Genomic DNA, 13,834 nt, shown 5'->3' with positions numbered 1-13,834 from the left:
TGAAGTGCGTGTGCCTAGAGCTGGTGCTCATAACAAAAGAAACCATCGCAACGAGAAGCCATGCACCCTGCAAGCAGAGAGTAGCCCCCACTTGTCTGAAATAGAGAAATGGCCATACAGGAAATAGACGCCCAGTACAGCCAGAAAAAAAAACACCCCAAAATCCTTGCCTTTGTCTCTGTGGGCACTAAAGCACCACTGGAGGGTGATGTACATTTCACAGGTCAAAGAACAGAGCAGGAAGTTGAAGAGAAGAAAAATCTCTTGTGAGAGTTCACACAGAACTCTCCCACTTCAAGAGTTTCCCAAACTCAGTGAATGGTGTGGCTTCCTCTCTGTCCTTGTGACAGCAGACCTGAAATCACACTGTTGATCCTTTCCAATTCATCTGATTTTCTGCTAATTAGCACCTCATTCTCCACAATCCAGGGATCTTTCTCGTGCTATAAAAATAGAGGTATGATTTAGGTCAGAATCAGAAATTCCTGCTCAGAAGAAATGTCATACTTGGCTTCTTCCAGAATCCAAACTTTCTTTTTTTTTTAAACAAATGCATTTGCTATCTTTAATAATTTTGTTTATTCATTTACTTTGGCTGGAGTGAGTGATCCTTGATGCTTGGACTTTTCCCCAAGTTGGGTAAGTAGGGGTTACTCTCCAGTTGCAGTGTTTGGCTTCTCATTTGCTTTGGCTCCTCCTGGGTGCACGGGCTTCAGTAGTTGTCCCATGTGGGCTCAGTAATCGCAGCTTCCAGGCTCTAGAGTGCTGCTTTAGTAGTTCAGGCCCACGGGCTTAGCTGCTCTGTGACATGGGATCTTCCAGACCAGGGATTGAACCTGTGTCTCCTGCATTGGCAGGTGGAAAATGCCAGCTCTTTTGTCAGTCAAGAAGTGAGGACATTATGACAGACAGAAAAATATTTCACAAATTACTTTACTATTTGCCTCCTTCTGAATGCACAGGGAACAGTATAATATACAGTATAATATGTATCAGGTGGGGAAGGCAATGGCACCCCACTCCAGTACTCTTGCCTAGAGAATCCCATGGATGGAGGAGCCTGGTAGGCCACAGTCCATGGGGTCGCTAAGAGTCGGACACGACTGAGCGACTTCACTTTCACTTTTCACTTTCATGCACTGGAGAAGGAAATGGCAACCCACTCCAGTGTTCTTGCCTGGATAATCCCATGGACGGAGGAGCCTGGTGGGCTGCCGTCTATGGGGTTGCATGGAGTCGGACACGACTGACGTGACTTAGCAGCAGCAGAAGCATGTATCAGGTATCTAGTTCCTTTCCTAGAGTTACTGAACCAAGAACACAGGGGTATGAAACAGGCAACTGGATATTTCAAAGTTTGAAATCAGCTTTATAAACACTCAAGGTCTGGAAAAACTCCTTGTGTATCACACAGTGGTCAGGTCATCAGAAGGAAAGACAGGTTTGAATTCCCAACGGCAAACACAAAGCCTTACATGTCCGAGTGAACAAGGTTTTCGTCTCAGTCAAGAAAAACAGGGCTCCCAAGAGACAGCGAGGGAAAATGCAGATACCCCAAAGTAGATCCCTAGTTCAGAGGGAACTGATCCTCACCCACAGACAGTAGGTTCTTGAGGGTCGCCACCATCACAACCTTCTACAAGGTCCTCTGGGCAGGGTCCATACAGTCCCACTCCTCGGGAGTGAAATCTATGAACACATCCTTGAAGGTCAACTGTGCCTGAAATGAAAACACATTTCAATGGGCCCTGAGGAGGGTTCTTATTTTCACAGAAAAGGAGAAGTGAGACAGGTAAGGTCAATTCAGCTCAAGAAATATTCTGATACATCCATGCAAATCTATATGGAGCAAATTGTTGCTCTCTAATTTAATTTCCTGTTTTTCCATAAGATGATGATATCCTTCAATCAACATGAATTCATCATGGGTGTGGAAAAGATGTGAACAATATACAAGTTATAATCAACAGTGCGTCATTGATGCAGAAGTGTTACATTCTACACACTGAGTGACATTCACTATCTACATGAGTTACAGGAAGACTGCTGTCTTCAGAGATGACAAAGTCCACAGTGGCTTTAAAAGAACACAGACTGTGATGAGGATGTCATCATCACACTGATGAGAGGTGTCTCAACACTTCATACACACTAAGCATTACTCTAAAGCCTTTATCCATATGAACTTGTCATCAACATAACAGCAACAGTAGAGAAAGATCTGTATCCATCTTACTGGGGAGAAAACTCTGTCACTCTAATAAATAGCTCCCATCAAACAGTTAAGAAATGAGGCAACAGCACCTGAGCTCAGGTGGTTGGGAGAGACAACTGAACCTAAGGAATCAAAGAGTTAAGTAACAGTATAAAAGACCATCCCCAGAGAGTTCCTTGAGAATACCTGAAACAAGTTCAAGGGAGCTGAAGTGCAATGGAACAGCATAAATAGTCACTGTACAGGGTCACCCCCTCTACCCCCCAACCCACACAATGTCAATAATCTGACTATTATTTACATTATTCATGTGTTGAGGTGGAAAATATTAAAGGCCATGGAATACACACTTAAGATACAACTGTAACTGCTCTAAGCATAAACCATATTTATGAGATGGTTTTGTACTAAAATCATGGAGTTACACATCCATGCACTCATGCATGCACATGAAAATACACAACTGACTGAAACAAGAAGAGTTGTCTTTATTTTTTCTTTCGTTCAATCAAAACTCAGCAAGTATCAACTCTGTGTCCCTAACTGGGAGTACAGCAGTGAACATGACGGAGCTTACCATCCAGCAGCCAGCCGGCCAATCACATCCATAATTTTAACATCACTATTTTTATATGTTCTCTGAAACAGGCCTGGTGCTAAGAAAGTCTTGACCTACATCAACAGAAAGTCTTGACCTACATCGAGAAGTCAGACAAGGTCTCTGTGAGGAAGAAACACTTCGGATTGGCAAGGTGGGAAATGGAAGAGTTTTGTAAGCAGAGAGAAGAGCCTGAGTGCTCTGACACAGAAAGATATTTACTGAACAGAAAACCAGCCAGTGTGACTGCACCGTGGGAACGAGGATGGGATAATGCCAGGTAGAGGCTGATTTCTGCAAGGCGTATTAATTGAGGACGTTATTTCAAAAGCAACTGGACATGACTTAAGAATCTGCAGGAGGAAAGTTAGAGGTTTAGGTTTGTTTTTCAGCACTTACTCTGCTATGCGAGGAAGTTGTTGTTCAGTTGGCTCAGTCATGTCAGACTCTATGGGAGTCCATGGACTATAGCCTGCCAGGCCCCTCTGTCCATGGGATTCTCCAGGCAAGAAAACTGGAGTGGGCGGCCATTCCCTTCGCCTGTATTTTGGCATCTTTGGGACATTAAAAGTGAATCAAATGTAAGTTTGATTCAGTAAGTTTGTTAACATTCTATTTCCTATTTAGAGCTTATTTGGTTTGTTTATGCTGGGCCTTCGTTGCTGTGATCCAGCTCTCTCTACTTGTGGCTGCACTGCATGGAGTTGTGTCTGCAGTGCCCAGGCTTCTCACTGCAGTGGCTTCTCTTGTTTCGGAAGACAAGCTCAAGCATGCGGGCTTCAGTAGTTAAGGATTCCGGGCTCCAGAGCACAGCCACAGCAGTTGGTGGGCATGGGCTTAGTTGCTCTGTGGCATCTTCCAGGAATTCGGATGGAACCTGTGTCCCCTACATTGGCAGACACATTGCTATCCACTGTATCACCAGGGAAGTCCTCAACATTATCTTATAGTATTAAAAACATGAAAAGTAGTACAAGCAGAAAATACAGAAAATACTTTAATCCCAATCTGTATCAAATACCTATATTTAAACATAATATGATGGCATCCCCGGTGGCTCAGTGGTAAAGAGTCCACTGACCAATGGAAGAAACACAGGTTGTTGCCTGTTCCGGTAAGATCCCACATGCTGAGGGGCAACTAAGCCTGTGAATCGCAACTCCTGAGCCAAGGCTGTAGAGCCCAGGAGGTGAAACTACTGAAGCCGGCGTGCTCTAGAGCCTGGGCTGCAGGACAAGAGAAGCCACCACAATAAGAAGTGTGCACACCGCAACCAGAGTGGTCACCGCTCTCCAGAACTGGGGAAAAGACACTGAAGCAACGAAGTCAGAACAGGAAATTGATATATTTTAAAAATCATAATGTGATTTTTATCATTAATTTTAGGTATGTACTTATTAACAAACCCCAAAATTTATTATTTTATTCTACTAAGAAAATATTGAATCAAGATTAGTAAAGTTGGAAAATTGTCTCTTGGTCCAGTAGTTAAGATCTCTCACTTCCACTGCAGGGTTTCAGGTTCGATCCCTACTCAGCTAACTAAGACCCTGGAAGCTGAATCATGTGCCCAAAAAAGAAAGAAAAAAAAAATTAGTAAGCCCGATTTCACAGTTTAAATTAGGTGATGTAATAAAACACTCCCTAGCCCTGCCATCTCTTTCTGAACGTTCCATTCCATCTCCAAACACTTAAGTTTTCAGGGAGGTGCTCATTTAGTTTTAAATGTACTATAAAGAGTCAGAACTGATTTCCCCTCATTGGCCTCTTTGGCAGATTTTACCGTGTACTGTACATGTTAATACCTGAGGTCCACCAAAGCTTCTTTACCCTGATTGACAAGAGAGCAGACAGCGCATCCACATGGGCCTAAGCAACCCCTGCTGCCCAACAGCACCGAGACCCCATCTCCAACCTGTGGGTGAGAAGCCCTGCCCAGGACGGCGCCCAGGGGAGCCTCCTCACAAGGGCCAGGTCACCGGATCATGGGGAGATGGGATCTAACTGGAGACAACACTCACCCGGGGAAGGCCCTGGGTGAGTGTGCGTGTACAGGAGTCAGACAGGATACCTCAGAGTCAGACACAATTAGCGAGTCCAGAGAAGGCCATTTCAGGAAGGCAGTGTGACAATCCACTGAGAATATGACCTTACCTGAGAAAGAGCCATGCCTAACTCCTGTCCTTTCCTCTTCTGCGCTTTTTGACCATGAGTCTTCACAATTCTATCATGAAAGTGGAAAACATGCTGTTTAATGCTTAGGGTCAACACACCCCCTTCCTGAGCCCCAACCACACACACAGAGAGGCCCTCACAGTGTGGAATGGACAGTCATCTGTGCCCACTGTCTCAGGAGGAACGCAGGACGGTCAACTCTCACACAGAGTCCAACATGGGACTTTCCCACACTTTCCCTCGGATCACACTTCCCTCCTGGTGAGGACTTATGTACACAGAAGCAGGGGCACCTCCACTGACCCCACGATCCCCTTCAGGTCACACAGCAGGCCCTGGTCCAGCCTCACTCAGAGTAGAGCACCCTCCCCTCCCCCAGGGCTTGATCTCTGGCTCAGAAGTGGAGGCTAAGAGCCCTGGTGCTCAATGCAGGATCCAGATTGGAATCATCCGCGGCCTGTGCACATTCCTGGGCCGAGGCCCTGCTCGAGATCTTGAGGGGTGTGACTTTTGGGGGAGGGGCAAAAACATGTCCTGGCAAATGCCTCATGATCTCATTTGAAGTCTGGGTTGATCACTAGTGAAGGATTAAGGCCAGGCCACCTCCCACTTTCTTCTTTTAAAGCTTTACTGAGACTAACAAGAAGGGTTATGTTTACATATACCATATACCATGTGATCACGTGACATGTGTACCCTGTGAAATATTTATCACAATCCACGAACCAACACATCCATCACCTCCAAACGCCCATGTTCTGTGTGTGGTGAAAACACTGATGACGGACTCTCTTGACAAATTCCTAGCATGCAGTAACAGAACAGGATTAACTACGGTCAGCGTGCTGCACACACCTCCCCAGGACGCACTCATTTTACAACTCAAAGTCTGTACCACCCTTCCACCAACATCTCCCCAACCTCCCCAGCTCCCAGCCCCAGATAACCACCATCCCACTGTCTGGTACTAGTGAGTTTCACTTTTTTACATTCTACATATAAGCAAGCACATATAATATCAGTCTCACCCTGTCTGTTCTAATTCACTTAGCATAATATTCTCTACATTCATCCAAGCTGTCCCAAATGACAAAAATCTCCAACTACACAGGAAGGGATAAGAAAACCCTCCTCAGTGATCAATGTGAAGAAATAGAGGAAAACAATAGAATGGGATAGACTAGAGATCTCCTGAAGAAAATTAGAGATACCAAGGGAATATTTCATGCAAAGATGGGCACAATAAAGGACAGAAATGGTGTGGACCTAGCAGAAGCAGATGATATTAAGACATGGCGAGAATACACAGGAGAACTGTACAAAAAAGATCTTCATGACCTAGATAACCACGATGGTGTGATCACTCACCCAGAGTGAGAAACCCTGGAATGCAAATTCAAGTGGGCCTTAGGAAGCATCACTATGAACAAAGCTAGGGAGGTGATGGAATTCCAGCTGAGTTATTCCAAATCCTAAAAGATGATGCTGTGGAAGTGTTGCACTCAATACAACAGCCAATCTGGAAAACTCAGCACTGGCCAGGGGACTGGAAAAGGTCAGTTTTCATTGAATCCCAAAGAAAGGCAATGCCAAAGAATGTTCAAACTACCACACAATTGCACTCAGCTCACATGCTAGCAAAGTAATGCTTAAAGTTCTCCAAGCCAGGCTTCAACAGTATGTGAACTGTGAACTTCCAGATGTTCAAGTTGGATTCAGAAAAGGCAGAGGAACCAGATATCAAATTGCCAACATCCAGTGGATCATCAAAAAAGCAAGAGAGTTCCACAAAAACATCTACTTCTGCTTTATTGAATCTGCCAAACCCTTTGACTGTGTGGATCACAACAAACTGTGGAAAAATCTTAAAGAGATGGGAATACCAGACCACCTGACCTGCCTCCTGAGAAATCTGCATGCAGGTCAAGAGGCAACAGTTAGAACTGGACATAGAATAACAGACCGGTTCCAAATTGGGAAAGGAGTTCATCAAGGTTGCATACTATTACCCTGCTTACTTAATTTACATGCAGAGCACATCATGTGAAATGCTGAGCTGGATGAAGCACAGGCTGGAATCAAGATTGCCAGGAAAAATATCAGTAACCTCAGACATGCATATGACACCACTCTTACGGCAGAAATTGAAGAAGAACTAAAGAGCCTCTTGATGAAAGAGAGAGAGTGAAAAAGTGGGCTTAAAACCCAACATTCACAAAACTAAGATCATGGCATCCGGTCCCATCACTTCATGGGAAATAACTGGGGAAACAGTGGAAACAGTGACAGACTTTATTTTGGGGGGCTCCAAGATCACTGCTTATGATGACTGTACAAATGAAATTAAAAGACGCTTGCTCCTTGAAAGAAAAGCTATGTCTATGACCAACCTAGACAGCATATTAAAAAGCAGAGACATTACTTTATCAACAAAGATCTGTCTAGTCAAAGCTATGGTTTTTCCAGTAGTCATGTATGGATGTGAGAGTTGGAGTATAAAGAAACCTGAGTAGCGAAGAATTGATGCTTTTGAACCGTGGTGTTGGAGAAGACTCTTGAGAGTCCCTTGGACAGCAAAGAAATCCAACTAGTCAATCCTAAATGAAAGCATTTCTGACTATTCATTGGAAGTATTGATGCTGAAGTTGAAACTTCAATAGTTTGGCCACCTGATGCAAAGAACTGAGTCACTGGCCAAAACCCAGATGCTCAGAAAGATTGAAGGTGGGAGAAGGGGATGACAGAGGGTGAGATGGTTGGATGGCATCACCAATGCGATGGACATGAGTTTGAGTAAGTTCCAGGAGTTGGTGATGGACAGGGAAGCCTGGCATGCTGCAATCCATGAGCTGGCAAAGAGACAGACATGGCTGAGCAGCTAAAGTGAACTGAATATGCCGTTACAAATAGGTGTGTATATTTGCCTGGGTTACCAATGAGGACTTCCTTGGGAGCTCAGAAAGTAAAGAATCTCCTAGCAATGCAGAAGACCCAGATTTGATCCCTTGGTTGGAAAGATCCCCTGGAGAAGAGAATGGCAACCCACTCCAGTACTCTTGCCTAGAGAATTCCATGGACAGAGGAGCCTGGCAGGGTACAGTCCCTGGGGTCACAAAGAGTGTGACATGACTGAGTGACTAAGACTTACACTTACATGTTTTCACCTGGATCCTGGGGCTCTTTAATCAATAGAAATAGATATGAGACCAGAGGGGAATTTCAAGAAAGGCTTTACTGGGACTCTTGCTGCAGTAAGGAGAGACAGAAAAAGAAGTGTGTGCCCTTGCTCCTCCCCAAAACGGGGGTGAGCTGATCTCTTTGGTTAAGGCTGGAAGGAAGCTGAGGTGATCTGCCCCGCCTCGGGCCCCCTGGTGGTGCTGTGAGCAGGGGTCACGGGAAGTGACCTGATTTTGCTTCTGGAGCCTCAGAAATCAAGCTTGGTTTGTGGTCCTTTTACTTATTGTTCAGAATTGCTGTCTGCTCATGAATGTGGGTATAGTTTCTTTGTTCAATTACACATCCTTTGTGGTCTGTTGCCCGAGAAGATGTTCGTCCAGGTGCAAGAACTGCAGTAAAAGGTCCCAGGACCCAGCCTGTCTCATAGACACATCACGGTTTGATCATCCACTCGGTTGAGAACAGACATTCAGGTTCTTTCTACAACACATGGCTGTTGTGAATCATACAGTATGGGTTACGGGAGTGCAGGTTACTCCTTCAAAATACTGATTTTTGCACAGGATTTCCCTGGTGGTCCAGTGGTGAAGAACCTGCCTAGCTCTGTGGGGGATGTGGGTCCAATCGCCGGTGGGGTAACTAAGATCCCACAGGCAGCGGAGTGACTAAGCCCGAGCACCACACTAGAATTTCAGTGCACTGAAACCAAAGATCCTGAAGGATGCAGGTGAAGCCAAATACATAAACAGTTTTTAAAATTTTCCTTTTCTTAGCTGCATAATTAGAAGTGAGATTGCGCGATCCTATGCATGTTCTATTCTTAATCTTTGGGTAACTCTGTACTGTTTTCCATGTACCATTGACATTGCCTTCAGCCGTTTACAACCATTAACTGTACTGTGCATGGACATGGCAGATGCCCGAGATCTGTAAAGATGATGAGAGAACAGTAGAGGAATCCACTGGGCTGGCAGCAACAAGTAGCAGATGAGTCATCTCCAGAATAAGCCTCTGTACTACAGGTTGCTGTGGAGCTGATAATCCTTGGATTCTAAGAACAAGCCTTCACTGCATCATACAAAACTTCTGCCATCAAAGCTGAGGCCCAACCATTACCCTCTGAGGCTGAAAGAAACTTCGAAACCTGCATCTGGGCCAACACACTTCCCAGAGACCTAGTAATAATCCACCCATCCTGCTATGCAATCCCCAGAAGGTTCCAAGCCTTAACAACTCCTGTGTTAATGATGGAATAATATACACGAAGACAGCCAAACACCAACCAGACTCAAGACACCTTATCAGTTACAGTGACCCCACCAGCCCCAAACTGTCATCACCAAAATCTAATAATACAAGACAGATGTGTAGGCTGATGCACACACCCCAGTGCAACTTCACCATCTTCCAAGGAACATGCCAACTTCTCTTTTTTTACCTTCCATCTGAAATCTTCATCAGCAACTCAAACTAATAGAAAAACTATAGGTAATCCGCAAAGTGATCTCTGGAATTTTAATGACAGTTATTCTATGGGCCTGATTCTAGCCCTCCCTAAAGACCCCACAGAATCCACTGTGTGGAGGGGGTGCTGTGGGGCACCTCCTGGATCCCAACCCCTTTCGCTGAGACCACTGTGCCCATCCCCCTGCACCCACACCTCCCTGTGGGCTCAGCTCAGGTCTTGATTCTAACACACTGCAGGGTAAGAGTCCTCAACCCAATTCCACTTCCTTCCTTCCTCCACAGGTGTGATCATGCGTTTCCCAATGAAACCCAGTCGTGCAAACCTCAGTCACAGCATCTGTGTCCCAGGGAAACTGAGCTAAGACACTATGGCATGCCCACCATTCCACGCAGCCCACAATTGGCCATGAGCCCACATCCAGGTCCTCCAGGTAGAACTGAGACCACCTTTGTCAACAGTTCCACACATCCCATGATCCCACAAGTATGAATGTCTCTCTCTTTCTCTCACACACACACACACATACACACACATACACACACACCCCCATTCACTGGGTTCATCCAGAGGCCTACTCTTGCTGCCACAGCTCTTCTGGAGACTGTGACAAGCTCCCCTTCACTTTCCCCCAATTTTCTACCCCTTCATGCATGGTTGAACAAGAGGGCTAAACAGCAGAGACCAAGGGCATGAGCATCGCAGCAGAGTGGCACACAAGCTGCAAATCCAAGGACACTCGGCACTCAGTACAGAGACCAAGAAGCTGGCCTCCTGGGAAAACCTGCCAGCAACTTGCGACATCAGAAAACTTTACAGGCCCTTGAGATTTGGTTGGATTGAACTCAGTGAAGAATTAACAAAGATAGAGAGACCCCAGTCTCACTGACCCCTGTTCTTCCCAGTGAGAGCTAACTGGAAGATATCCCAGATCTTTAAGGAGGGGTGGGGGGAACTCTCTCATATTCCCTTGGATTCCAAACCTTCTGGCCACTCTAACCACAGTAAACTCAGCAACCCCTGATCTGAGGAGATAAACTGCTGGAAGGCAGAGCTGCTGTCTAAGACGGCAACCGGTCCCTGGGTGGACAGAGCTTAGAAGACCTGGGGGCTGCAGTGAGCAGTGACACAGCAGACTAAAACATGGGGACACCTCAAGACACTAGATCTATCGGGCTCATCAGGACTCCCCATATCTTTTTGCTTTTCAGTGATTAAGTGTCCACATGGGGTAAGGATCAATTAGAGTTGAAATGTTCAGAACAGATACAGGAACCATCATCACCTACTCTGTCCCCTCTGTCTCCCCTGAGAATTCTTCAGCCCAACCCACATTCCCAGTCCTCACCTCCAGAGTGAGATGCTGTGAGCACCCAGGGAGGAAGAGGAACACGGTGCATCCTTCAGTGGAGGAAAAAAAGCAAAGAATCCAAACAGTCAAAGGACAAGGGCATTTCTGATGAAGGCAATTAATATAGAGGCAGGAAACCTGGTTAATGTGACAGAGAATATGAGAAGGAGACGGGGAGACCTCGCTGGCCTAGACCTGAAGGAACAGAAAGAGCAAGGGCCACGATGATTAATGACCAAACGCAGGTGTAGAAACTAAGATCCAAGACAGAGAAGGTTTTGGTGTCTATGAACAAGGACTAAGTGAATGTGACCAGGACAGACTGACCATAAGAACAGGGTCAGCTCCCAGGATGAGGCTGGAGACACTGGCAGCGACCTGAGGGTGACAAAGGGCTGTGGAGCCACCTGAGGAGTCAGGATGCTGCCCTGAGGACATGGGGAAGCCAGTGGAGGTGGGAGGCCTCCCTGCAGATTGACCGTTATTCATAGACGACATCTGCTGATAATCTATCTCACTCTAAGCATATGTTCCCGCCTCCATCCTACTGTTGTCCTTTTTCATTTTGCAAAACTGGGACCCATTTCAAATTCTAGTAACAACTGGGCCCTCCCTCCAAGAAGAACTGCCACACACAGTCACACACCCAATTTGGCCAATCATTTCAGCAGTCACTGTTGCTCAGATGCTGGACCCGAGGGAAACATCATCAGATCACCTCATTGCTCACTAGTTACCAGATCACATAAAAGAGAGGAAAATGGAGAATCAGACAAACTGCTTAAATTAGGTCATGACTCTTAATATGAAAGATCACTGACATTCTTCCTAAGTACTCATCAAAACAGTCTACATCTCTTTACTAGTTACCAGAAAAAAGCTTTGAAAATATAACATCAAGAAGAAACAGCAAATGGGACTCAAACATGAAACAAGCCTAACCTGAATCAGCTTGTTAAAAATTTTTCCACTGAAGAATTAAGGTGTCAAGTGAAAAAAACACTTTTGAGAACACAGCATACTTAGAAAACAATGACATGAATTAACTACAGGAGGGCAACAAATCTTATTTCAGAAGCGAATAATTCTTTATGTCGGTATTGAATGACCTAATCTATCCCAAGCTACAAAAAGAATTAAATGTAAAGAAAGGAGAAAGCAAAAAGGAAAATGATCACCAAGAACATATTTAATGTTCCTGGAAAAGGTACCATGTAGTAAGAGAGTCAGTCTGTTCTGCACATGGATATTATCTTCTAATACAAATAATTACAAAAGGCACAAGCCTTACAGACAGAACTTTTGCAATTCTCATCTGTATAATGTAAAGAAACAAGTTTTAAATTTATTAGATCCTAAAGCCAAAAATCAATGTGTTGGTTTTGTCACTAAGTCGTGTCAGACTCTTGTGATCCCATGGACTGTAGCCAGCCAGGCTCTTCTGTCCATGAGATTCTCCAGGCAAAAATACTGGAGTGGGTTGCCATTTCTTTCTCCAGGGGATCTTCTGCACCCAGAAATTGAATTCGGGTCTCCTGCATTGCAGGCAGATTCTTTACCGACTGAGCTATGAGGTAAGGCAAAAATGCATCACGACTTCATAATCCTTATCCAACCAATTCAGCACTCTCCTGGATCCAGTCCCCTCCCCCACCTGCACACTACTTGTTTCCACTTCATTTAGTTCATCTGCTTCCCTACTTCTTTCTCTGTCTCCCTTTCTCTTCCCCTCTGCTCTCTGGCTGTCCTCCTCTCTGCTTCTTCCCTGACTCCCATCCGACCTCTCACTGCCATCTGTTTCCTGTAAAATGCTTCTAATCCAGCCTCCTTGAGGATCCCAAATCTCCTATGAATTTCTGCCTTTTCCTCCATCTCTGCCCTCCCTTCCTCCCAACTCTCTGGCACCCCCAAGTGGCTATGCTTCCTTTCACCTTGCTTGCTTTCTCAGCTCCTCCAATTACTGGATGAGTGAAAGTCGCTCAGTCCTGATGACTCTTGCGACCCCATGGCTGTAGTCCGTGGAATTCTCCAGGTCAGAATACTGGAGTGGGTAAGCTGTTCCCTTCTCCAGGGGATCTTCCCAACCCAGGGATCAAACCCAGGTCTCCCGCATTGCCAGCGGATTCTTTACTAGCTGAGCCACGAGGGAAGCCCGATCACTAGGGAAGCCCGATCACTAGGAGTCCCCTTTCTCTCCTGCAAGGTTCCAACTCTTGTATCCCCTTTAGGGGCTCTCGGTGTGAACCGCCTCTCCACTGTCGCCCTCTTTGGGACCCCTGATTTACAGCCCCTCTACTTGAAGGGTATAGAAGGGGTCGGCAGAGGATCAGATAGTTAGATGGCATCCCTGGACTCAATGAACATGAATTTGAGCAGACTCTGAGAGATACAGGGGTCGCCAAGACTGGGACTGAACACCACCTTCCTATTTTGCTCGCCTTTAACTCTCCGGAGATCCTGCTTTTCTCTAAACTTCTCTCCTTGCCTACCCGCAACCTTCAAGACTTCCTCTCTTTCATGTTGCCTTCTCTTCGCAAGTTCCTAACCAATTCTCTTGTCATCGATTCTTCCTCAGGCTTTTTTCAGTTTTCTTTTTCTCTCGAAGTTGATGTCTTTGCTTCTAATGACACCACACTCGACCCCACCCCACCCCACCCCACCCCCACTATTTCCAGAAATGGGGGCTGAAGAAGCCCTCCTTCTGCAAGAGCCAAATTCCAGCTGGAATTTGGCAGGGAAGAACCACAGGGGTCAAGTGGCTGGCCCAGGTCACCCACCCCGACACAGGATCAGGGGGAAGGTCATTATGAAGACAAGGCCGAGGAGACACAGGCGCTGAGAGGGAGTGGGTCT

This window comes from Ovis canadensis, chromosome 14 (assembly GCF_042477335.2).
Source record: "Ovis canadensis isolate MfBH-ARS-UI-01 breed Bighorn chromosome 14, ARS-UI_OviCan_v2, whole genome shotgun sequence".
NCBI classification, from domain to species: Eukaryota; Metazoa; Chordata; class Mammalia; order Artiodactyla; family Bovidae; genus Ovis; species Ovis canadensis.
The sequence above is the reverse complement of the archived record's forward strand: the minus strand, read 5'-3'. Positions refer to the sequence as shown.